Source organism: Tympanuchus pallidicinctus, unplaced genomic scaffold (assembly GCF_026119805.1).
Source record: "Tympanuchus pallidicinctus isolate F22 unplaced genomic scaffold, pur_lepc_1.0 scaffold12, whole genome shotgun sequence".
Taxonomy (NCBI): Eukaryota; Metazoa; Chordata; class Aves; order Galliformes; family Phasianidae; genus Tympanuchus; species Tympanuchus pallidicinctus.
Window position 1 is genome coordinate 4,658,716 of NW_026294637.1, and position 25,907 is coordinate 4,684,622.

The following is a 25,907-nucleotide window of genomic DNA, read 5'->3' on the forward strand; positions in this document are numbered from 1 at the left end:
CAAGACAATGGCTGTCATTGTTTAGGCTCAGATTGTAATTTCAGCGTAAATCTTGCCTCAGTTCTTTAGTGGGATAAAATCATTCGCGTCGCTTCCTGCTAATTTTTTAGGCTGCTGTGAGAAGAATGTGTATTAATTGGAAATACTCAACTACCATGTATTATTAAGAGGCAGCTGAGCTTTCTGCAGCTGATATCCCTTTGTTTTATTTTGCTCGGGTTACTCGGAAATCCTTATGTGCACGAGGACAGATCCACACCGCTGCAGCTCTCCGTTCACAGGGGTGAAGTGCTGCAGTGCTAGCAGCACGCTGTGCAGGGGAGGCTGCACAATGGGAGGAAACAGTTTCTGGAAACTTTTCTTCACTATTTTTCAGGATTCTCTTTTTTTTCTCTGTTTTTCATACGTGCAGCCCTGAACAACTTCAATTTTATATTAAGTTTTTGTTATGCAAAATCAACTTCAGTTTCTCTTTATGCTACACTTGTCTGGCAATACAGGTATGCTATTGGCTCCAAAAGAAATAAGATGATAAAGAACTGAAAGAACTGAAAAGACAGGAGGTCTAAGAAAATAGAATGGTATAAATAGCATAAACTACCTCATTTTTTCAACAGGGATTAAAACTTGAAGCTTGCATATGTTTTAAATGTGAGAAATTTTACTCCTGAGACATATTCAGGAAGATATAATTCATTTTCCTGCAGAACACACATGCACACACACTCGCACACAACTGCACACATCATGAAGTCAGTGCTGTTTCCTCCATCACATGTGTTTCTAAGCAAATGTTATCTAATTCACAATGGTTAAACTTTTTCTGTGTAATTCAAAGTATCCATTGAAAATACTTTAGGAGTGAAACAAGAACATTAGTTTTTTCCAGTGTGAAAAAATCCATAAAAAAGCAATTGCAATAAATAAAATTAGCACAAAGATCTGCTCGGTAATTTATATTTACCTTTCAGGCAATTAAATCAGCAATACCTGGCGTGTGGATTAGGAAGGATCAAAGGCCTTTCACAAAAGGAGCCTTTTATAGTATCAAAGCCCCTGTGACATCATGTTTGCCTTTTATGCTGAATTAGATAATTGCAAATAATTGTAACTCTGAAAGACATTTGGTTTTATGGGAGATTATTTTTTTTTCCTTTGCAGCATGCAACCCTTTGACCCGTCGTTGTAGGACTAAAATCTTTGTTAGAAAGACAAAGAATATTACTTTCTCAGCTAACAACATGCATGATTGCTTTTGTCAACAGAAAGAGGAGAACAGAAATCTCATGATATGTTGAACCCTTAGATTTTGTATCAGTTATTGTTAGGAGTTAAAGAACTATTTTTTTTTCTTGCATCTTTCATATGCACTTTTGCATCCTCATGTTGCCTTTGACCTCCTGCTAGCAGACTACTCTAGTGCTTTTGTGCTTGCAGTGCTCCATTACAGGACCCAGGCAGTAGAGGAGAGCCAAAGTGCAATAGGGTTGATGTAAATCTTCAGAGTGTGAGGTGGAAAATCTAACAATACATTTCAGCAGCAAATCTCTGCACCTACCAGCCAAAACATGGGGAGGCAGCAAGATCTGGCCTACCCTATTGGCCCAGTAGAACTTGTTGCACGGGATTTCTGCAGGGCTAGTTCCCAGTCGGTTTAAGGACACTTTATATGACTCTGATATTTTTCACTTCTGGACAAATATAAATAGCCGCATGATTTAACCTTCTGCCTTGCAGTAAAAGCAAAGAAAATATCCAGGCCATAGAAGTCTGTGGAAGTTTTACCATCTGGCTGAGCTTGCCAAGCCCAGAATTTCTATCAAAGCATAGTGGAAAAGAGGGCAGTAAGGAGGCCTGGGAGCTTGGTGAATACAAATTCTGTTTCTGTGGTTTATCAGGCTAATGAATGTCTCCTGGTTTTGCTTCCACCTGTCCTCATGCTAGGAAGCAGCTGACATTGCCCTTCCTTCCATGGGTGTGATGGAAGTCTGGCATGGAGTACTGCCAGGTTGGGGGAGAGCTTGCAGACTCTCTGTCTGTCCTAGTGATGTAGGATACATGGAAACCAAATACTATTTTTGATCTGCAGAAATGCATATCAACTTTGGTTTTCACTGAATAAAATGAGAAACTGGTGAGGAACAGCTGTGAGCATCACCAGGCTGTGGTTATCTTTCAAAGTGTGACTGTGTCTCAGTGCTGCTACAAGTACAGCCTGCCAAATAGGTAGGAGGTCAAACTAAGATGTATTTGTTAGGTGGCTCAACTGTCTTTGGCTTGAAGGTTCATTAAGGACTGAAATTGTCATGGGAATAACAAAACACCAGAAGGCAATAAAGTTAATGTAAGTAATTCAACTGTAATGAATTCATTTTTTTAAGGCAGCATTAGATAGAAAACCGTGGGATAGAAAATGTTGTAAGACAGCAAATAAATAAGGGAAGGCGTGTCGATACTGGCTATCATTCACCCATACTAGGGTTCAGTATTGATGTGTGCTGGGACCACAGCAGGTCTCCTGTGGTTGTGTCCTTGGCTGCTGTGCATGCCTTACTCAGGGTGGCTGTGGCTGAGATTACCGTGCTAGTTTCAAGCAGCTGAACAAATGATGGTAATTATTATATATTTGATATTAAAGAAGCAACAGATTGTATTAACAAAAACACAAGACCCTTCTTAACAGATGCCACTTCCAGCAAACACTCACGGGAGTTTTAGTAGACCCTCTAGGTACGTACTGCAAGGCAGTGTGGACAAATACGACCTCCAGAGACTCTTTCCAATGAAATTATTGTATATTTTTCTGTTGGCAACAAAATGAGACATTCCTGAGCACTTGAGGGTCCACTGTGACATGAGGGGTGGCTCTATGCTCCAACTGTATTGGTATGGCTCATCCCCAAACTCTGTTTTTCTGCTGCTTCTCTGCCTGTGTGCTGTCGTGTCAGGGCAGTGATCTTTCAAGGTCTTTCAGTTGCCCAATGGTACTGAAATGGAAGTACGCGTGCTAGAGAAGGCACTGTCTTGTAGGATGCACCCTGTACCTCCGTGGTATTTCTGATCAGTGTGGGGATTCTCATTGTCAGGCAGCTTAAGAGCTGTGGTGTTCATAACACTGTGGATGGGTCCATTGCTTGTTTAATCACTGCTTGTGACCAATTTTCTAAGCAAGATGTCCTTTTCATTTTCTCTTTGTCGGAAAAAGGGTTAAATGTATATACATGTATTTTGTGTTTGCCATCAGGAAGATTATATTTTATGTAGTTATAGTGAAAGACTGCTGAAAAAATCCACTTTATTTAGAAGGTGTTTGTATTTCTGTGTAAGCACAGAATTCAGAGTGTTGCTCCTGCTGCTTCTGCTGCAATTGCAAAGTATGGAAATACATATTTCCATACTGGAAATCAGTACTGGTCTATTTACCCTGGCAACCTGCTCCTATTAATGTTCTTTTCACTGGAACTTGTCAAGCTTTAAAATATTGTGATAATTTTCCAATCTTATACCATTGGGTGCAGTAGAATTTCTCCTGGGCTGCAATTAGCCAACAGCTTATGTTAATTTTAATTAATTAACTTAGGTTGATAGTAATGCCATGTAATAAAACATTTTGCTCAGTGTGAAACTTGTCCGTCACATTTGTTTGTGACCTAAGTTAGTAATTATGTGTGCTTAAGTCAGTGGTAAATGGAAATAAAATGATGCGTCAAAGCTAAAATGAGGTAATTTGTGTCAACTCAGTTGGTTGATAGTGTTATAAAGGTAAAAGACACCGGAGAGCTGGTTAGAAACTGGTCATTATTTTGTAATCCAAGGAATCTCTCATGATGCACATTCAGTACTAATCAAGACACCATTTTCTTGTGTGAGAAGGCTGTCTTGGAGCACAATAAATCTAACTAAAACTCCAACTAATGCACAGGGTTCAGTAGGAAGGTTGACATTTGAATTAAGATGAAATTGCTGTAGTTTGGGTCCTCTTCAGCCTTTAAAATCTAAGTGATCAGTAAAATTGAACATCAAGCTTGTGACTAATTGTTGAATGATTGAATTAATTACAAAAATGAATTGTTCAGGGAGTGAGTTTCAATAAATTTCCTTACAGTGCAGTAGGGAACCAGGGAACATGTTTGCTTGCACAGTAGTTAGAAAACGTGCTGCCCTTCCATTACAGGTGTGTGTTAGAAAATGGGGTCTTGGCCTCCACAAACATAGCATCTCACCCTGCTAATAATTTTGGGTACTGTTTTTTTTTTTTTTTCTTCAGAATCTGAATTTTAATTATAAGCTAACATCCTGTCTGCTTCACTTCACTTGGAAACTCGTGTTTTTCAACATCGCTTCTGGTACCAGGGTAAAAGTAATTTGTTGCCTTCATTTTTGCAAGTTAGACCAACCTAATTAATTTGTTAAATGACAAGCCCAGCAGTAGTACAGCACTGCTATATGAGTTTCTTCCACTGGAGTTTCTTGGAAAGAAAACGAACTCATTTTCTTATTCAAGCTTATATCTGATTGTCATGTTCCTTCCCTTACATAAGTCTTGTTGGAGCAGATGTCAACACATAAAAGTGCCCTTGATCAGAGACCAGTGCAATTCAATATAGCAAGCCTTAATTCCCTTCATGTTAAAAAAAGCTGCTAGTAAAAATCAGATATACTGACATGGAAATTTTATGTCCGGTCCCAGTGGGAGCAGGGGAAGCAAATAATAGTGAATAATAGAATAATCTCAAAGTGTTAGAATCACAGAAAGATGCATTTTTTATTCCTTGTCAAGTAAAATTTTTGGTTTGAATTAGTGCTTAAAGTTTTCCTTGAGCTGAAACTGTGTGGGTCTCCAAGGCTTTGCATTGTTTAATATATCCCAGACAAATATGCTATTTGGAAAAATAACCCACAAACTCTGAAACATTTAATCTAGAAAATATATGGATATGTTTATATTCAATGTCCTTTCTCAAGATAAAATATTTCCTGAATTTCTTCCCTTAAAGAAGGCGTCATTGGCCCCACCACTTCTACGTTTCAATGATTACAGCAAATTGATATATTCTTTTTCAGACCAAACAAATTCAGAATGACTACTTGTCCCCCTGATCACAACATGGAGAAATAGCAATTTGAGGTTCATATACATATGTATATTTATCTCTGTATCCTGTATTTCTTATTGGAAAATCATTCACATGGGAAAACCTTGCTGGACTCTGCTTCTCGCAGATTGGGAAACACAGATAAAATTGTGCCGCAGAATGGAAACCTGCAGCGTGGGATCTCCTGAGTAGGTCTTACCAGAAGAGCTATGACTGATTATTATGCTAATATTAACTTCCAATTGTTAATGAACCTTTCATCTTGAAGGATCCCCAAACACTTTACAGACCGCAGAGATCTCTCCTGCTCCCACTGAAATGCAGCCAGCCCTTCTGGCCATTCTTTGAGTCTTGGTGTTACTCAATAGTAGAAAATAACCTCTGCTCGCTGCTACACCAGGAATGTTTAGAAATGCAAAAACTAATTACGGAGCTGGACTGCAGCCAAGCCACCAGTTCTTACACTCTCGTTCCCGTGAGCAAAACATCCCATGGCATCGTGAAGTGGGCTTGTATCAGAAGCATCACTGGTATCTGTGCTCCAAGGCTGTCCCACTGGAAACGAGCTGGTGGAGCCCTGCTCACCCGTTGGCACTGAGCATGGCTATGATAACCTGGTGCCTGGATGGCCACCATGCTGTTTGCAATGCATACGGCTTAAACTGGGCTCATACAGATAACACTTACTTAAAGCAAGTCCTTCAGTTTTGGAGGTCAGTGGTGTTTTCCTGTGCTGTTATGAAATTTGCAGTTTTTTTGCACGCATGCTGGGAATTTACCTCAAATATGCGTATATTTTCATCTACCAAATATTTCAAACCCTGTGTAGAACACAGTTGCATTCCTCCCATTCCTACTGGCTTGCTTTATGAAAAAAATGGCAAACAAACTGATGCTGGGAATTTAAAAAAAAAAAAAGATTCAGCTTCTAATCACCTAAAGGAGGCGATTTAAAGAGCCAAGATTTCTTAGCAAGGTACATTCCCCCTGATCGATACTCATTCAAATTAACTCGTGTTTACTGTAAGTGTTCTTTCTGCATGAATTATGCTTCTGCTATAAAGGCAGCAATGTTTTTAGTGACAAAAGGAAATGCTGCCTTTTAGGTACTTTTATTTGGAGTTTGAAGTCCATTAAAGTGACTTTATATATTCAAAAATAAATCCATCGGTTTCTATGAATGCCTATAGTTAATGAGCACGCGGAAGTGAGTTTGGAATTAAAGAGGCATTATCACTTTGTTTTAAAGGCCTTAAATTTAAGCTTTGTTAACAAAAAGATGGGAAGGAAATGTCTGCATTTTAACTGATCCTCTGGAGTGCTGGAAACTCTGATGTGGTAACACAGTGCCAGATACCTTCAGCATCTCAGGGGCTACGTTCAGGCTCTGAGCAGGACCAAATGTTGCTGGTACAAGGCAGAACGGCTGATGTATGGCCCAGGATGATGGGCTGTGTTATCTCCTCTGGGCATTGCCTTAGTAGAGTACTTAAACACTTGTTTTGTTTTCACCAGAAGAGGAGATCTTGTAGACTACTTAGAGAACTAAAGTTTATCAGTAGGTAGATGTGGAGCTCCTATTGGAAATTTGGCCTGAGCGAGGCCTTTGGGAGTGGGATTCAAGAAGTTATTTTGGTCCTTCGTCACAAGAACCCACAGCCAAATGGGGAGCTATTAATGGCAAACACCAAGAGCAATCAGTGAACAAAACTACAGTAAATGTTCTGCTAAGTCACTGATTTCAGAGCAGCATCAACAAGATGGCAAAAGATGAGAGCCATTGTCCCATGAGCTGCAGTCTCACTGCATTTGCTGCCCTGCAGGACACCCTTCTGACCCCAGCCCTGAGCCCTGGCAATGCATGGCTGCCCTGAAGCCCAACAGCTTTCTGTCTGTCCTCTTGGAATCTCCCCCATCCTTCAGTAATCTGGGGCAGGCTGACCTCTAAGCCACATAAGCTGAGCACAAATCAAAGAAGCAGCCCAGAATTTCCCCTTCCTGAATTGCACCACTGCCAACAAACTTTAATGTTTAATTGGTTGACCAGGTTTCAAAAAGCACATTCTTTAACCCGGCCAGTGACTCTGCCTGCCCCAGCCCCTGCCCACCAGCAGCCTCACTCCAGTTATCAAAGTGTCATTAGCAGAGACAGCTGCCTGTAAACAACAGGAATGTCAACACAACTGTCTCGGTCAACAGGAATTTAACTTTAATCGGTTCGTTACTTAAAGATACATCATCCCCTTTCTGCACTGTTATCTGCATCACTTTCAGACAAAGGCAGAGAACAAATTGGCAGCAGGAAGGGGGACCCCAGCCCTGCCCCTCAGTCCAGCAGGTCTGTCCCTGATTTCCAGTTCCCTCCGTCCATGTATATATATTTGCTGGATTGCGGGTGAGGAGGGTCAGGAGTTCCTTGTTTAGCTGGAAACAGATACTACATATTTATAAATGTAAACTTGGCGAGCCGCCAGGCTCCTGCATTTAAGTGATTAACAAATGTTTCCCTTCAAGTGGACACCTCTTGCTCTAAATATATTTGACAAGAATGTAAAGAGTCGACTGGAGGGTAGAAAGGGCATACCGCAAGCATTTTCAGCACGGGCTGCCAGGAGGAGGAGGAGGAGGAGGAGGCCGAGGCTCCGGCCGGCGTTTGCCGGGTGCCAGCTGAGTTCGCGGCGCGGGCGGGCAGACTGCCAGCACGCCGCAGCCTCCCTGCTGTTTAACGACAATGGATTTACTGCTTCTCTGCATATTGGTGTTATTTTGTGTAAACAAGGTTAACGCTCCTTTTAAATTAAATACACCACCTGGTGACTCAATGCCTGACCTTGGCAGCCAGCTTTCACCTGGGCTCCAAAAAGGGTGGGTGCCGTTCCCACCTGTGGGCTTCTCCTATTCCATAAAGTAAAATCATGGAATCGTAGAATCCTTTGAGTTGGAAAGGACCCTTAGAGGCCATCTGGTCCAACTCCCCTACAATAAACAAGGACACATACAGCTTGATCAGGCGCTCAGAGCCCCATCCAGCCTGACCCCTGAATGTCTGCAAGGACAGGGCACCCACCACCTCTCTGGACAACCTGTACCAATGCCTCACCACCCTTATTGTAAAAAACTTCTTCCTTATATCCAAACTAAATGTCCCTCTTCTAGTTTGAAACCTTTTACCCTTGTTCTATCACAGCAGGCCTGCTAAAGAGTCTGTCCCTTTCTTTCTTATAGCCTCTCTTCGGTAGGTTTGTAGGTAGGACCGTGCAGTGCAGTGAACTTCTGGGACTGATCCCACCTCCAGATACACAGGATGTCCAGGAATAGGAGGGTATTACTTTTGAAAGGAGGGTTATTCTTGCTTAACCTTGTGCTCAGTGCATTATTCCTGTTTAATCTGGGCCTGCCATTTCCCTCCTGCTTTCCCCTAGATAGTTCTCTTAATCAAAATGCATCTGATCTTCCTGGACTTCTCTTTTGTTCCTGGCCAGAAGGGAAGTTTCTAACCCTGGTCACCTCTTCCCCTTCTAGGAGGGATGGGCAGACTAACAGAGCTCTCCCTCTTCCCTTCCCGCAGTGGTAATCAGGAAAAGTAAAGCATTCTTATGTTCACCAAACATATCTAACTCTTTTTTCTTCTAAAACATCATCTGTCAGAAAAGTTTAACTGAAGTGTTTCAGGAATAGCTGATTCTGTCACCTTAGACATCTACAGATGTCTCTCTATTAAGGTTGAAGTTCCTGATTGTTTGTTAAGAAAATTTAGAAGAATCTTTAAGGGGAAAAAAATCTGCCTTTTTCACATTGGAATTAAGAATGTAAAGCTCAATAGTAGCTATGTGGTAAAGAAAAACCTTTGAAGACTTCAATATACAGGTCCTGTGAAAGACTGAAGAGGGGCTGCTAGGTCCTCTGTGGAATCTCTGCTTAAAGGCAGTTCTTGGGTACATCCACACAGGTTTCCTACCTTTTTTCCATTAAAGCAGCTCATCTCTGTGAGTTTGTGTTAGCCTCTTCCTTTCAGCTGTCCAGTTTAAATGGAGATACCTGCCTTTTTCTTCTAAGGGTAACTATCTACCTATCTGTTCCTATCTGTGGGTAGATCGGTCCATACTCACTCTTCCCATAGATCTTTGGAGAGATCCTGTCAGAATTTTTGCTGAGTGTTGGACCTCAGTGTTATTCTTTGGTAGTGAAATCATTCAACCATTTGATTTGTTCATTTATTTGAAAAGTATTCATTTTTATTAATTTTATATCTGCTGCTTTCAGTCTGATTGGCTCTCCCCTGGTTCTTGTGTTATGAGTAAAGTGGAGTTGAGAGTGTCCTATTTTTTTCCCTGGCAACTTTAATGAACTTAAACATAAATAAACAAACATTTAAATATCCAGAAAAGAGCACTCAGTTGGATAATGAAAATAGAGATGATGGGAAATCATCTGAGAGAATTTATTCAGACTAATAGTGATAAGACATTTTTTAAAAGAAAATCAGACAGGTACAAAATATGTAAAATAATACACTATAAATATACATTCCAAATACCACTTTTCATCACACTTTTTGGAACGAATTCCCTTTTTCAGCAGCTGAGACACAGCACATTTTCTGTTTTACATAAATTGCTGCACATTTAGAAGTGGATGATTCAAGTTTTAGTGCATGGGTGTTGCCCAGCTTATAGGCATCATGCCTGTTACTACTCAAAAGGCTTATTCAGAGCTGGGGAAGATGATAGAGCTGTAAGCGAGGAGCAAAAAGTAGAGTTTTTTTCAAAGTGCTGCCACTTTCGTTGTACAGATAGGCAGTCTAATTAAACTATCACTGCAAAGATCCCAGATTCCCAAGGCTCTTCTCTTACTCTTAGCTGAAGTTTGGATTCAGTATTCCAAGAAATGTGGTCTGTTTGTGTATCAAGGCTTGTTCTCCTTTGCTCTGCAAAGAGACCCTGTTATCTGTATCTGCGGGAACAACAGTTCTGCTTGGACTGACACTCTTGTCTGATTTCTTTTGGACTTCTCCCTCTGTAGTCTTACACAGCTGAATTGAACTGATAAACAAAATTTAGGTATCTGTAAGTCATGCACTGTGGGCATGATAAGTGGTGCTGCTGAATATGGGATACTTGCTTTTTATTAAACCTCAGAGAAGTAAACAAGTGAGAAAAAAAAGTTATTTAAATTAGCAACAGTACTGGCACACAAACAAATGGAATAAACTGACCGTGAATAAAGTTAAGTTAGAAATTAGAAGAAGATTTCTAGTCAATGGAGGACTGACACTCTTGAATAGCCTTCTAATAGATGTGGTTAAAGCAAATAATGAAACTGGTTTCAAGTTGGAGTTCAATGCATTTATAAATGGGATTATACAATATAGTTGCATAGCAGAGAACTGAGTTAACTGACCTTGGAAGTTCTTTTCAGTCTCATTATTCCTCCTAATAATTGTGTGGCACTAACCTTGAGCAAAATCTTTTTTTCACTTTTCAGTTCTAACTTACCCCAACTTCAAAAACTTTGGCTGAAATTTTGGGTTTCTGGCATGGAAATAGCCAGTTTTTTTCCTCTGCAAAAATTCTTTAGGGTGAAGTGGTCCTGGAACGTTGCAGGAAAAGTTGTTCTGCTCATGCATTATAGAGCAGTTTCATGGAAAATGAATTAGGGCTTCCATCTTGGGAGGGTGGAAATGAAACTTGGCAGGGTGGGTCTCTGTGCAATTTGCTGCCTATGGAAAATTTACCCCAATTTTCATGCAGTTTCTGAGCTTCTAGAAAAAAATACAAAGTTCATATGTGATCTGCAGAAACTTGCTGGAGTTCAGTAGCCAAATTTCCAGGTATCTCATGCACCAAATACGTGCCAGCTCTTGTATGTATAACCAGATAACATATGTTCTCTGACTGAGGGGAGCGTGAGCCTCTTTGTGTCTGGGATACGAGGGTTGAAGCTGGACTTCAGTTAAAAGTTACTCCTCTTTGCTGAGAGCTGCTGTGATGCCAGAACTGAGAGCAGAGATAATTTTCTTGCTGCTTAATTCTTCCCAGCTGGAGCTAATGCACTGTGGAGGACAATAAGGAATGCACACCCATAATTTTGACATTTCCCAAATTTCATTGTGGAGCCATCAAGAATGAGCCAGGAAGGGACCCCAGGAGATTATCTACTCCTTTCCTGTGCTAAGGCACAAGAAGAAATGGTTTAGATAAGATTTGCCTATGCTTTTTAACGGCTGCTAGTGCCATGGGGTCCCTATGTGGTCTATTCTAGTGCTCAATGTTATTTACTTTCCTAAATCTTGTTAGCCAAAACACACATGTAGAAGAATTTAATATTTTTACCTTTACATCTAGTTTTATATTTTTGAAAACTGTTGCCATTTTTTCCCTTCATCTCTTATCAAAACTCGAGCAAAATCAAGTCCTAAAAATGTTGGCTGTACTTCCTGGAACTCTCACCTCTGCTGTTGTTGTCCAGGGGTCCCTTTCTATATGGTACAAACCTTTCTTAGATTACAGTGCACAGCTGTTACCATGCCGGTGTTGAGTAGAACTGAGAGGAAGCATCAATTGTTCTACAGATGGCACAGCGTCCCAGTAGGATGTTTACATTTATTTATTTTTTTCAATATGCCAACATTGTTGATTGAAACTGAACCCACCACCAACTGTATCTCTGCACAGCAATGCAGAAATTTTTCTTCAGGATGTGATACTTTACAATTACCCCCCTTGAACTACATTTTTAAGATCTTTCCTTCAGTTAACCAAGACCACTTTGTCTTTAATGCTGCTCTCTACTTTCTGCAGATCCTGCTGGTTTGATATCCGCTCCTGGTGGAGAACTGCATTATCTCTTCCATTAAAAAAAGTTATTTGTGAAGTTTTGGGGACTTGACTTGGCAAGCTTTATGAACACAATATAAAATTGTGAAAGATTTGTTGAGATTTGTAAACAAGCTAATAAATACAGTCACTCATGTCTCTGATGTTGGAAACTTATAAACTCTCTCACACACACAGACACGTACACACAATGCTTCTTGGCAAAAGGATGGCAGAATGACTTTTAAACATACACACAGAGCATGTTGGAGTCAGGGCAGCACTGCTCTCATTCAGCTTTCCTAACTCCTGTGCTGCTCTGCAGTGGAATAATGCCAGTTAGAAAGGCTTGGGAAAACAAGAGAACTTGAATAAAATGTAGTGGCTCTGTTGGGATTTCTCAGCACGTATAGTGTTTCAGTTTCACTCTCTCTTCCTCTTCCCTTGCTTTTTCTTGCCTTGTATTTCTTGATGTGTGCATATCTGTGTGTGTGTCTGTGCCAGCTAGATGCCAGCAGAAACCAAATAAAAAAAAAATTGTTAATTTGATCATTCTTTCACTGCCTGTGTTCCACTCTGAAGTTCCTATTGTTTCTGATAATTCTGTTGCCGTGAGGGTTGGATTTTTGCCAACTGGGTGCCAAAAAGCCAGGGAAAATAAATAGATACATACTAGGGATTGTGGAGATTAAAATACCTACTGTTCTGAACTACCCAGGGGTAATTTGGAAATACCGGTTTGTTAAAGGTGCCTGATCCACTTTTATCATACACGGCATTACTGATGAATGAGCCAAAGGAGAGAGAATTTCTAAATCCTTGATTAACATTTTATTTATCTTTTTCACCTCTTTTTGGAAAAGATAGATATAGTGAAAAAACATATGTCACAAAGAGAAGAAAAATCACAAGTAGTGTAAACAGCTACCTCTGTTCCTGCAAACCGAGCGGTTAGCTTTCTTTATAAAAAGTAGAAAAGAAAAACCTTTTCCCTTGAAGTTGGACTGTGCAGTCTCCCATGGTGCAAACTCGTTAGCAGGTTGACCACATGTCTCAATGAGATCAGTCTATCCTCGAATAAGTACTTCTCTTTCTTCCATATCCCTGGGCAAAACCAGTGTTCTGGAACTAAGATTTTGTACTTAACTATGAGATAGTTGAGTGGATTTTGCTTTAATAAGATTAAACAGAGCATGCATTTATCTGATCCAGGTAACATGAAGTAAGGAGACAAAAGAAATAACTATAGGGAGGAAGATGTGTTGAAGAAAACAAGTAAGCAATCTGGAGGTTAGCCTTTTGGATCTATTGTGGCATATTCAATCTCTGTCACAAATATGCTGATTATTTGTGAAAAAGATGCGTTTGTGGATGCTGTCTTCCGAGGGAAATAAAATACAGAGAATATTGCTTAGAAGCACAATGAAAGACTACAGTGCAGTACATCTATTGCTTCATTATAAAGCAAACTTTGTTTGTCTTGACAACAATTACAGTAATCAAGTTTAAGTAATTTGCAAGAGTTCCCATCTTTCAGCAACTGCTTTTTTTTTTTTTTTAATCAGCAGATGAATGAAATCACGCAGATTATTTTGCCCAGGCTTTCAGTATAAACAGGTGTGTTGGACTAAAATTAAAATATGTTTGACAACAAAAGAAGTAGGCTTCTCGGAAAGAAGGTTATTCCCTCTACATGAAGGAAAGCTATGGGAACCTCCCTTGCTGGAGTTGCTGCAGCACTACAGAGTGAGGCATACAGCACTATCTGAGCTGGGCAGGAGAAGATGGGCTTCATGAGTGATTGAAATTTTCATTTCTTACTTCTATCACTCCTTTCTCTGCTTCCTGGAGAAACAATTCTCTCAAACATTTCTCCTGAAGAAAAATATCACCAAGACAAACCAGCCTTGTGAAGAGTAATGGCTAACCTAATCAGATGCTCCTTTGTGTTTCTTACTAGGGCCACAGGTTCCCAAGGATTATATGGCAACATCAGAATCGCAGAACAATGGGCAAGTTTGAGATCAGATGCTTCCTCTATTGTTTCCAAAGCAAACAGTTCCAGGAAGCATGCAGTTCCCTGCATTAGAGCTCTGTTTAAAGACCTTATTACACTAAGTATACTACAGGAGATACAGAAGCAGATCAATATGTGGCTAAGTGTTTTAGCCTTACTTTTATTATGTTTGACAGCGATGACAACATTGTATGTATGTCCCATATAAGATGACTAATGTGTGTACGTGCATGAACCTCTGGCACAAACAGGTTTTCCCAAAACTTCCAGAGAAGAGCAAACTCTCCAAGGACAGATCAGAATATGGGTTAAATCTAAGCAAACGAACAAACAGAAGAAGAAACTAAAGAAAAATAGTAATCAAACAAAACAATCCACTTGCAAGTCTTATGAGAAGCTGCAGTGGCACCAAAGTTTGGAAATGTCTTTCACAAGTGGTTTCAATCTAGAACGATTTCCAGGAAACGTTTGTCTAGAGTTCTGCTACAAAATGTGTCATCAGGGTGTTTTCCTGTGTTCCTTACCCAAAATGGGGGGAAGAACACTGTGAGGCAATGTGAAAAAGCGGAGAAATGAGAGAAGAACTTTTGAAGTGAGCTGACAGTTTTCCCATGGGTGAAGATTCCCTCCAACACACCAGAAGTGAACCAAGCAATACGAGCCATTTTTTTCCTGCAGATAGCTCAGTCACTGTAGTAGGCCAGCAGCCAGATGAGTGGTTTTAAAGAAGAGTTATGGTAGTTATAAAGAGGGAAATTTGCAAACACTGATAATAATACTCCTACACAGGAATGTTTGAGCCAGTCACACTACTCCCCCCCTTTTCCAGTGAGATTCAGAGTTACATAGGAACAGGAGATTGTTTTGGCTGGGATTAGATAGCACAGATGGTACCAAAATGTGTAACACCTACCACAAGTTCTTTAGTTTCGTATCATCTGCACAACAGCTCTTCTTGGCCTTTTAACAGTTCATTGAAAGGAGGAAGAGGAGAAAAAGACACAGGACAATTGCTGGAAATGTGCAGCAAGTGCTGTTTTATTTTATCTTTTGGGGAACCCATATAGGAGCATGTAGATATGTTCATATAAAATCTTGCATATATCTTCTGTGAGATGGTGTGAAACTTCACTTGGCTCTTCTCTTTCAAGAATCCCCAAAACTTGGCAAGTAAATCTCACAACACATTTGAGAATTAAATCAGTAATCATTTTGCACATACATGCAACGAGCTACAGGAATTTTAACCAATTTTCCCAGAATCACCAGAGGAGTTTGCAGCAGAGGCAGCTCTTATCTCCATGGAGCTTCTTAGGAATCCCATGGACTTTGCTTTTCTGCCCTGACATAAAAAGCATCAGTCTTCAGTTTTCTTCTCTGAGTCTGTGGGTCTTCTACATGGTCCATGATAAAACATTCTCTTCCTGTCCTAATTTTTTCAAACATGTGCTATTGCAGCAACTCATTAACAGCTTCTGATTCCAGGAATATTTTACTGCTGATTCTGGAACCTTGCTTTATTCAATCCCTCTAGCTGTTACCTGCCCCTACAAAAGACTCTCATTTTCAGTGGGTTTAATAGGTTTTCCAGGGGTTGAGAAGAAGGAGAGTAGAAAATGTACCTCTTTTTTTAGTGAGAAACATAGAAATTCCTAAACACAGGCATCTAAGGTGCCAATGTGATGGACGTGCTAGAAATAATGAGACTTTCAGGTTGAGGTTGTCTAGGTTGCCCTTGTAACTTGATTGCAGTACGTACCCAACACTCCTAGATAGTTTTGATGGATTCCCTGTGATGTTATTTGATTTAACAATTAAGCTGAAAGCATGGAGCTTTCCCTGAGAATTAACTAGGAAGAGCTGATGGCCTAAATCCTCTGTCTTTTGAATACTCAGGTGCACAATTTAAAAGCACTGAGATTTTTTTCCCTAACTAATGAGAGACCTTTAGGTACACAGAGAAAAGGAAGGATCCAGGTCTCCAGATTAAATGGAGAGCTCTCTGCCTTAGGACTTCTAAGATGGCTAATGCTCAGGGAAGGATTCCTCCCGCCACATTTGCAGTGAGCTCCTGTTGAGATGCACAATGAGTAACACGAATGTCATTGCATTGAGTTCAGCAGCTCCACTGCAGAAGGACACAGGCTGCTGGCTCATTCTCACATGTACTTCTGAAGACTTTACATTTAGAATAACGATGAAACTTTAGAAAGAGAATTCAGTCTGAAAACGTACCTGTGCAAAAGAAATTCACAGTATTCAGTGTGTCAGGAATGGAGAGCGGAACAGGGAGGCAGATGCAAGGTGTAATTCAAAGTCATTATACAACTTGCTGCAAATATTGTTTTCATAAAGCCGGCCTACTCATATTCTCAGATAACCCATCCTATTATTCTGGCAGCTACAGGACTCCTGAATCACACCTACTTGAACCTGAGGGATTAGAGGTTTTGCTCTTTAAATAGTAGGAGCTGGGCTGGCCACATTTTTCAGGCCTCTTTGGAGAAGGCGAACTGAATTTTTTTTCTTCTAGCTAAACAAAAAAATCATTCAGGGCCCAAAATAGACATAAGCGAGCCTCCTCCTTTTGTAATTGTGTTTTTGAAAATCAGACACGTAAAATCTTTTGTAGCCGTGGGCTCGAAACTCTCTTTTGTGGAAACACTGGTGCACTGTAATTGGTTGAGTACCGCTATCCAGCCTGAGAGGGTGACCTTTCACACTCTGCCCTAAAAGAACACTATAGAAAGAGAGGTGGCGTAATCTGGGTTAAAGGCTTCTTACTAACATGTTGAGAGCTTGTTTCACACACACACAAACAGTTGCACGAAAGCCCCAGCCTGATGATAACTTAGCACTTTAGCATGGTGCTCTTGAGACAGCCCTCTTCTGAGAGAATAAAGAAGGGCCCCTTAGTTGAAATGCAGGACTGGAGCTCTTCATAACCACCGGGCAACTGTTACGAGGGAAAAAGAAAGTTAAAAGAGATGGAGAACAAAAGGGGCTATCCTCGTTACAAGGCTCTGGTTCTGAACCTGAAAAACTCCTCTCCGCTAATCTTTTTATTATTTTACTCTGTATAGCCCCAGGTTTTGACAGCAAAATCTCTTGTCTTTCTGGGTGAGCATATGCAGCGTGCTTTAAAAAATTCGTGTGGATCTGCTTCTTTCATGAGCTCTTTGTACGTGGGGAAAGAGGAAGAAAGAAGGTGAGCATTGCTTATTTGATGAGGAAATGAAGAGAAGGATGGGATGTTTCCAAAGCTAGAGAATTATAGCCAAGATGTAGCTTAACCAGTGTAAAGACTCTAAAAACTACTGTGTTATTGCATTTAGCACATAGGAAGAGGTGAAGTTGTGCTTCCTTAGGTGGTGTACAGAGTTGACGCTTTTAATGTTTGACTTCAGAAGGACTCAAGCCAACTATTCCAAGTCACCACTGCTGGTAAATGTCCTGGGTGCCTCCAGTGCCAAGAGATCCCTAAGCCTGCAGAGCCTTCCTGGGGACAGCCCTGGGCTGATGGCAATGGATGCTTGCATCCTAGCAGTCCCCTCACATCTTTAATGCTTACTTCATCATTAATGAATATTTGTAATGTGTTTTATGTAAATAGAGGCATACAAAGAACAATTAACCCTCCCATTTTGCTAAGTTTAATATGTGATAGTTGAAGCTGTTTTTGCCTGTGCCGTTTTGCTGTTTATTTCTTGATGGTTTTCCAATTATTCACCATCCTAAGCTTCAGCTTTCTCTTGAATTGTCATTTTCCATTTTACTTACTTATTTATTGTTTGCTATGCTCTGGCTTTCTTTCTTACAATTTCCCACATGTTCAACAAAGTTGGTCTACTATTCCAAACTATCCCCATATTACTATTGTGTGTATAGTTCATTTTGATATATTCTTAGATGTTCTCGGTGATTTTAGTTAGAAAAAATAAAGGCAATTTAGAAATTACTGCAGTTTTCTATCTACCTATATCCCATATGACTTGCACAAGATAAAATGAGATTATAAATTTCTATATTTATCACAATATTAGAGACTCTTATGGAAGATTTTCTTCTGGTTAAGAGTTAATAGGACCTGGGAGCTCCAAAGCTGATGATGAAAGTCTTGTTTGACTCTAGATCTTATGGACCATAATAATCCTCCTTAAGTTCACAATATGTGTATCAGGAAGCGCAAAGTGCCTGAGCTCTTACTTTCTTTCATGTTTCTGTTAGCTAAATGCTCCATTTGCTCTGCAGCATAGTTCAGCTTTTTCAGCCTTGTTCACTTTTCTGATGCTGGTGACTTGAGTGTCTGATCTTTTAAATTCCTGTTTTGATACTTTTTACTTCAAAATCCTTTGGAACTGTCAAGTAAATTTAGTCATAGAGCTATAATGACGATTACAACTTTGTTCCATAATGGAAGGCCTCAGTGCTTGTCATTCAGGCTGGTGAACACACCCTGAAGAGGACCAATAAGCTTCTCTGTTTCTGAAAGAAGCAAATTCAACACCATTGAACTTTAGTTTGTTGTGAGTTAAAACTTGACATTTTTGCCTTTATAGAGCAAGGCTCAAGTTCCACCAATTTACAGGAAAGAATATGTTTGATGAGTTCATCATAGCCTATGGTGGGGATATTTTGTCGGAGTGCAGAATCACTGCACAAAATGGTGTGATTGACAGCCGGTAGGAAAGGTTGCAGCTGCTTGTGATGGAGAGCCATTGGCAGCCGCCAGTGGGAACTTCCCACAACATCCCTTGGAACCATGCAGAGCACTGGCTAGTTTTCCACATCCCCCCCCTTTTGGGAACACCTAATTCTTTGCCTCACACCTACAGTTCGGGAAATAAATTGCTTTACTCCTGACAGACAAACTAGCTTGCATATAGGAGCAATTCGGTATCCAAAATGTATTTATAGATACATCTGAACAAACTGCTTGAAGGAGAACTCTTCAGAGAAATGTGGTCATTAAATATAAAGGAAAAAAAAAAGGAAAGACAAACTGCAAATTTTATTTCTAAGCCCTTCCGCCAGGAAACGTTACGGAATTTAGGAAATGAGCTGCAGCTGACATGTCTGACAAATAACTCTCATGGAATCTATAAAGTGAGTTTATTTGTGCCATCTTTTACAGGAAGGGCTGCAGGGGAGTTTTGTAGCATTGCCACTGGGGCTGCTGAAACACCCGGCTGGTGATCAACATTTTGGATGCTCATGAATAACCGGAATATGAGCACCTTAAGCACAAATTCAACAAAGGTTTTTTCAAGTTCATCATCACATATGAGATTGCATCATTCATAGTGGCATTTATAGCCATCAGTACTATACAACCCATAGTAACAGATGACATTGCATGCTGAAAGAGGCCGTGAAAGGTCTTTCATACTGTTTCCTGCTCCTAATGACAGCTTTTACTGCCAGTTAGGACAGAATCCAAACACATGAAGTAATGATGGCTGTAGGTGTTGATTTGGATATGAAAAGTATAACCTAGCTTATGCAGCTATGATTAACAGAGACAGTTTTTTCAGTGCATCCGTTGTTTGCACAATGCTAGAGAAAACAACAGATAAAGGGGCAGAGAGAGTAGGTATGAGATAGGAAATTTGTTCTGTTAGCAAACAACTTGATGTGAAGATATGTTTTGTGTTGGTTGTGCTTGGACACCCACAGACATTTGGATATCGTGCCCCTAGAGTCTATCCCAATTTACCATAGAGGAATACAGTTGTCTGCAGGACTTACTATTAAGTTTTTAGGCTGGATGTAAGTGACAAATATCTCTCTTCCTATATTTGTTTTTGTTTGTGTGAGTATATTCTGCATATGTAATTTCATGTTTAGCCAAAACTTCCATGTCTGTAGAAAACTCATGAATATTTTATAGCTTTTGTTCATGAATTAATTCATGAGTTTTATAAATAGTGATAATTTGAAAAAATAATATGTCAGAAAGGCAATATCACTTTACTTATGAATGACCCCTTTCTCTTTTTCTTTTCCCTGGCTGGGGTATGTTTTCCCAAACAGCCTGTGAGGGAATTTACTGCTTTATTCACTTTTACCACACCTTGGACATTAGCAGGACAAAAGTGAACATACAGACATACACAACCATGATGCGTGGTAACTTCTTTTCCAGCCTGCCTCTAAGCGGAGGCCTTTATCTGCACTGAAACATGATATCTGCAGGACGAACCTCTTGGTCAGTGCTGCCTGGGTCCCACACGGCCTGCGGGTCTGCTGCTGCCCAAGCCAGTGCTGATGGCTCATGGCCGGGCGGGCTCACATTCCTGCCTGGAGTATAATGAGTGCATGTGTGAGTGTGCGCGTGCACGTGTGCAATAAGTACCACAGGGTAATCCCCTTCCGATGACAGAAGCTTCAAGTGGTTACAAGCAGCAGAGCTGCTTTCAGCTGCCTGAGGTAACTGTCTGTAAAGTGCAAGGTAAAGAAATAATTAATTACATTTACTGGGTAAAATGGGGGAGATGATATATGACGGCGTGGTTTTATTGCGAGCACTTTGATTCGACACGAGGCAGGGTTTTTGGTGACAGAAGTGCCGAGGCATAGAGCGCTTTTCTGCAGTGAAAGGTTGAATTTAAGTAAACACGCAGCGCCGTTCTACCCATATCAGATGTTCACAACTGCAACGCGTGGAGGGGGAGGGAGCAAAGTGAAAGATGGAAACAGAAAGAAAAAACATCCCCGAAATTGTGAACATGCACTCTTGCTGAGTAACCACATTCATAGAGGAGTGGGAGTGATTTGCTCTGACAACACAAGGCTGCTAATTTTGCTGAATTAACAGCACTTCCAGTAGTGGGAAGAGGGGAGGGAAAAACATTGATTCGTTATGGACATTCTCAGGATTATTAATTACAAGGTGTACAGGAGGTGTGTGGTCTACAGTACGACAGAAAGTTTGGTTGTGTGCCTCTGCTATGTTGCTTAAACAGCTAAATGTCTGGAGCAACACACTTAAAAGAACAGGAAACATTTATATTTTAAAATAAAAGTAGGCTTACGCCTGTCAGTTAAAGGAAACAAGCTAGAAGATCAATTTGGATTCTTTCTTCACTCTAAAGTGGAGGGCATTTCACTAAGGGTCTTTAAATTAATGTAAACTCTTTTCATTCCTTGCCTTTGGAATGACAGAAGTCTGAGATTATTCTCTATTGAAAAGATTAATATTTTCAATACAAACTTAGAAATCCACTTGGACAGCCTCGAGCTTCCAGCTGTTGTTTATGCTAATAGTCAGAAAATCCCAGTGCCATTCTCTTAAAACAAAATTAATAAAGAAACAGCCCATTGAGTTAATTTTGTGGAATTATGTTAATAAGCACAATTTGCACTGTGCACGTTTACTTTGTGGTTTGTGGCGAGTTTGTAGAGGTTTTGTGAGCAAACCCAAATGTGGTGACAGCAAAACCTTTCCAAAGCACAGGCTTTTATGCTCTAAGCACAGAATTTCCTTTTGTGGTCATGTGTGACGTTTTTTGGATAATAAATGTCTGTAATAAGGTTTCCTTAGGTTGGCTTGGAGGGCCCGTGCCTCTGTTTTTAATGGCTGCATTCGGAGGAGTTTGGGTTACGTGTATTTTTTTAGAGTTCAAGCACTTCCAACAGACAGCATTTAGTTACATAGGGGCTGGTACAGAGAACCATGGCTGGCTCACCACTTCTAACCAGAGGTATTAAAAATATACAGCTGTGCATCATCTTGGCTGGCCGTAAGGACACAGCTTAACCCAGCTGAGGCACCCAAGTGAGTTAGCTGTGCAGAACCAGCCTCAGCTCTGTCCCTCATGCAGAGCCATTCTGGACTGATAGCAGATGGCCCTGGGACACTGGGAGAAGTTCTGGACATCCATGGGAGAAGCTGGAGTCAGGTGGAAGTGAGGTGGGAATGCTCTGGTCTGACAGCACGTGGACTGCAAAAGTTTTCTGACTTCATGCTTCATAATTTCATTCCCCTCCAACACAAACTGGCAAGAGAAGAAATATGCCCCCTCTGATGGTCTGGGTCATCTAAAGTGGCACTCTTCATGGTGGAAGGGAATACGTTTGCTGAGGAAACTGGTTCTATTCCTACATAATAAAAAAAGCAGATTATTTAAATAAAATAAAGCTGAAAGAGGTACCAACATGTTGCCAAATGCAAAGCTACCGACAAACCGCAACAAAAAGCCTCACCACGGAAAAGAAACGCCTTTTGTAAGGCGCTCTTTGTAGCAAATCGCTAAAAGTTGATTCCTGTAATGAATTAAAATATTCCAAAAGCTTAAAGCTTCTATCGCAGTTGACCTTTAAGGCATGTAGCAGCAAAGAAGTTAATACACTTTGCACATGTTGCAGAGCAACAGGTGGTAGAAAAACCCATGCGGGCTCCTCGCATTCCTTAGTTTTCAAACTGGTGGCCCCTGGTATTCTGGGATTTACACTACCTCCCCCAGGCTCTGACTGACAAGCTAATCGGTGTGCTGGGAAGCCCTAAGCTATTGATTCCACTGTAACAGAACACCTCCCAGTCAATGAAACTGCAATGAAATGCTTCAACAACGAAGAAAGGGAGGCATTAGGCTGTTGAGCAACTGGAAGAAATTTGCTTGTAGGTAGTGCGGCAGAAATGAAAAGGCTCTCGGGGGCACAAGCTTGAAAAGCCAGGTTATTAAAAAAGCCACAAAGCTGGAGTCTGGCTGAGTGGAGAAAAATAGTTATGGCTCAGTTAGGCGTATCTAAAAGGAGGAGGGAGGGGAATGCAGCTTTCAAAATTGCGTTAATCCCCCATGTACTTAATTTCTTTTCTTTTATAGCAGCTTGTAGTATAGCAACAAGTATTCAAGCAGTTAATAATTTTAAACAGTTTAACTTTCCGTAGGCAATATATCTTTAGCTTTAATTAGAATTTTATTTTAGTAGGGGGAAAATATTAAAATGACATTCTGATCATCCTCTAAGATGGAAAATATATGATAATATGAATATTTTATTAGACAAACTATTATTAAACAGCTGCTGCAAAATCTTGGCCACTGATTAGGAAGGGTTGCTGGAAATTCAGGTCACTATCTCCTAATAATGGCCAACAGCCTCCTCTCACAATAATGACCACTGACCCACCAACAGCAGGAACAAAGGAGTCCCAGATATCTCCAAACAGAATCCCAATATCCTCAAAGCAGAACTGCATATCTGCAGTGCCAGCCATGTGGATAGCTTCTGTTTGGGGTTAAAAACCATCATTTCTGTTCCTTTGGATTCTCTTATAATAGTAAAAAGCATTTCTTTTTTTTTGGTTTGTTTTTTGTTTTTTGTTTTACCACCCAATAGGGAGTTTGCTTTGACAAGCAGCTGGAATCTCTTGCCAGGACAAAATGCCTCTGTGTGCTGTGTGGGCACGGCTCAAGTGCTGTCTCCATCCCAAACTGCATGAAAAGATGCTTGATACTGAAGGATAGCTGAAGGGGTGGCAGCTCAGCCACTCTGATTTGGCTGGGGGCAAGCTGTCAGAGCAAAGGCTGGAATTTGCATCTGCCATTAATTGAGGAGCCTGGGTTTGCTGACCTTCAGGCAACACACGGGCTCTATCTATTTACTCAGTCTTTTCCTGAGTAAGCTGTCAGGTTTTATTTTGGGAAGTCCTCTCCCTCCAGAGTGGGACACTGAGTGCAATAAAAAATGTACAGGCCTTGACTGCACATGAGGCAAAACTGTATGGGCTTAGGCGGCCAGATTATTTTTCAATGCCAATAAAATGGCTGACATTGTGCATAAACCCCAGCAGAAGTGGCCTTTCTGGAAATTTCTCATCCCATCAATTATTGCCTGCTGTAGGTTCAGGAATTTTGCCTCAACCAATCAATAGAGGTGGCTGTTCTGCAGATTTTTTTGGTGGTGGTGGTGCTAGTGCCATATGTCTGAGTCTATATATGATTATAAATGCCTATAGGGACTGTCTTGCTGTAATGGAGTGCTCTGTGCAGAGGGGAAGGAGAAGCTAAAGTCTAGGCTCAACTTGCTGAGCTTTGTTCATCTCTCAGTCTTATATAGCCCTGCTCAGCCACCTTTGCTCATGTGCACCATGTGTGGTGGAGCACTGAGCTAACCTCATAACCAGAGTAGGAAAAAACCCTTCTTTTATTAAATGTATTGTTGATGAAGAGAGGCACATACACAAATAATGGATCATTCCTAAAGCTGACCCATATCTGTTTGCCTCAATTCTGTTCTCATCCTCGGATAGAATTCCTCTGAGGTTGATGGACATACATTGAAAACTTGGATTTGTGTCAGCAATGTTAATTAATCTGAATCCAGAAATATGCAGCTCAACACAGTGGAGTCCTGTTTTACACTTGTACAGCCTGGGCCAAACTCCCATGGACTTTCCACTCATTGACATGAAATGCTTCTGCCATGAAATGCATATGAGCAATACACAGCTTAGCTGAAGAGTAGGCCAACAGCTGTAGACCTAACTAATACATTTTCTGAATGCCATGTTATCAATGTTTGGGATGTTCTTCTAAACCCACATACTCCTACAAGGAGTTGATTTCTTTTTTCCAATCACTCATTTGTTTTGGCCTGAGAGATGTTTAAATTTTAGGGACTTCCGTGGTTATCTGACGACGTGAAAAGAACACTAAGGAACATAGTGTGTCCATTTTTAATGTGAGAATTTAGTAAATTTTTACAGCACTTTTATTTTATGATGGGAACATTACCTATTAGGAAAAGCAATTCTGAACTCTTTTATTTCACCAATTAGAAATGACTGTTTTACAAGTAGCTTCCAGTTTAAATATTTCAGTCTCATTTTCCTTTAGGAGTCTGTAAATCTTGCTTTTCCTAATGTTTAAGAAATTGAGCATTAAAAGCTTTGAGTCTTTTTTCAGTGTATAAGCTATGAGCTTGTGTGGGTCTTGTATGAACAAAGGGTATGCTTGTTGCTGATATGCAGTCTATTTTCCTTCTCTTACTTTGCCTTTCTATGAACACTGCTAACAGGAGAACTGGAGGGTAGAGGCTTGGAGACAGGGAGTTCTTTTCTACTGTTCACATGAAGAAATAAAAAAAAAAAAAAAATTCTCAAAGATGATCTAAGTCAGGAAGTTTATAAATATCCAAGGATGGCTGAAACACCTTGGAGAAGATAATCAGTTCTGTTTATTCTAGATGATTGTTAATAACCCTGTAATTATTGACTACTATTAGTGAAAATGTAAAAACAACTAATAGTTGCTTAAAAAGGGGAGAAGGTAAAAACCTCTGGGATTTAATGCAAATGGGCTTCAATCAATGGGCTTTTAAGCTTCCTCTAGGTTTTAGATCAACAGCAAAGTCAGGGCTGGCATGGCTTGTAGCGGCTGTTAATGCAACACATGCCTATCATTTGCTGTTGACAGGCATTAATAAAAAACTAATCTGAGGAAATTATGAAAAACCTACATATTATGGAATCTGGTTTATGTTTTGGCATGTGGCAAGCATTGGTCTAATACAAAGGAAACCATCATGTATAAACTTTACAGCCATTGTTTCCACGGTAAGGGCAATTATTTTTCTTTTCTTTTTTTTTTTTTTACTATGTATGATTTTTTAATTGCCTCAAGGCCCGTACAGGTTTGCTTTGTGGCACCAAGGGTGTTAGTTTCAAGCTTTCTTTTACAGGAGCAAGAACCTTAAGCAGCTGTTACTGACTCCTGTCAGCAATAGGAAAGTTCAGCTTTGCGACATCCCTTCTTGAGCTGACTCTGTTCCTCTTCCTGCCAAGCACTGGCTCCTCTTGCATGTTTCCTGCATTTCCTAAAACTTGAAACCTTCCTGGATTTCCTTAGATATCCCCTCCCTCCTCCCCCCCTCTTTTTTTTTTTCCTTCTTTTTTTTCCCTCCCCTTTTTGGAGGTGCATCACGAGCAGAATTACACATACCACATGCCACTGCCCTGTATTCAACTGCCCTGTA

General features: G+C 40.4%; 1 long non-coding RNA gene across 6 annotated transcripts in view; it reads left to right on the forward strand.

Annotated features, from left to right (window-relative positions):
- Nucleotides 1-25,907, forward strand: part of LOC128075335 (uncharacterized) — a 367,001-nt gene that overhangs the window by 58,281 nt on the left and 282,813 nt on the right. The window contains exon 1 of one of the 6 annotated variants that reach the window (XR_008203771.1): nucleotides 20,210-20,379. The exons of the other annotated variants lie outside the window; for them this stretch is intronic. This is a non-coding gene — a long non-coding RNA (uncharacterized LOC128075335). Of the gene's footprint in view, nucleotides 1-20,209; nucleotides 20,380-25,907 lie in introns of those variants that run through there. 6 annotated transcript variants of the gene reach the window in all.